The sequence below is a fragment of the Aplysia californica genome, unplaced genomic scaffold (assembly GCF_000002075.1).
Source record: "Aplysia californica isolate F4 #8 unplaced genomic scaffold, AplCal3.0 scaffold00480, whole genome shotgun sequence".
NCBI lineage: Eukaryota > Metazoa > Mollusca > Gastropoda > Aplysiida > Aplysiidae > Aplysia > Aplysia californica.
In genome coordinates this window covers 499,741-500,792 of record NW_004797750.1, presented here as the reverse complement: position 1 = coordinate 500,792, position 1,052 = coordinate 499,741, and the positions used below count along the sequence as shown (strand labels likewise).

The following is a 1,052-nucleotide window of genomic DNA, read 5'->3' as shown; positions in this document are numbered from 1 at the left end:
CGTGTGCACGCGGTTGTGCATGTGGTTGTGCATGTGCGTGTGGTTGTGCGCGTGCGTGTGCGTGTGCCATGTGAGCGAGATCGCCGGAATGCGCCTGTGTGCAGCAGATGTACTCCCGCGTCCATGCGTGAAGCCTGTTGTGTGTACGACATAATTATGTTCGCAGAGACTGCTGTATAGTATTGCGTAGTGCACAGATTGTCCGTATTTCGTTACAACAACGTGTGTAAGACTGTGAAAGTTGATACCGCTATCATGATAGACACGTTTATGTTAATGATCTTTATCTCAGGCAAACCGCTCCCAGCGGCTCGTGGTCGAAACCGTTGTGCCGGTGAGCTGCTGACAGCGGCTCGGGCACATTCCTTTACAACGACTTCAACATCAAATTACATGTACTTTCCGGCAGTTGCCGAAAACAGGCCTCTTTTATCGCGATTTCATTAATTAAATGAAGAAATATCGAAATGGGTTCACTTATATTTTGATTTAATGACCAATTTAATGACGTTTTCGTCTTGTTTAGATTTGTACCAAAAAGGGGCCTCGGCATAGTCTTTTCTTGCAACTTTTCTTGATTTGTCTTGCATCTTTAGCTATTTTCAAATACAACTTTCTCTGAGGACAGAAGTGCCCCCCCCCCCCTCAAAGGAGATAAAGAGTTAACCCTTTGTGCACTGGGTGGGACAGAGTGGATTATGGTTGTGTCACGACGCGGTGAAATCAGCCACTCGTCAGTCTTTGGGGCACACTATGGAGCTATTGATATAGTCTTTAGCCCATTCTTTTGGCTTGCTTTTGATGAGAAGGATACTCATCTATCTTGATCAGAAGTCGAGATATTTGCGTTTGAAGGAGGTGGGGGTCGCCTAGGGTCAGAAGTAAAACGATTAGCGAGAAAATGGCTGCAAAAGTTTGGCGACTTCAAAAGCTTGGTGTCCTAGGAAACTGCAAAATTATACGTGAGGCAGCATGGTGGAATCAGGCTCTCGCCAAAATAGTCAAAGCGAAGAAACTTGCATTTTTCCGCAGGTTTATGAATTTTTATCAAT

At 45.2% G+C, this 1,052-nt stretch overlaps 1 protein-coding gene across 1 annotated transcript in view; it reads left to right on the top strand.

Annotated features, from left to right (window-relative positions):
- LOC106012742 overlaps positions 1–1,052 on the top strand; it is a gene marked incomplete in the record, with an annotated part of 16,981 nt that overhangs the window by 8,804 nt on the left and 7,125 nt on the right.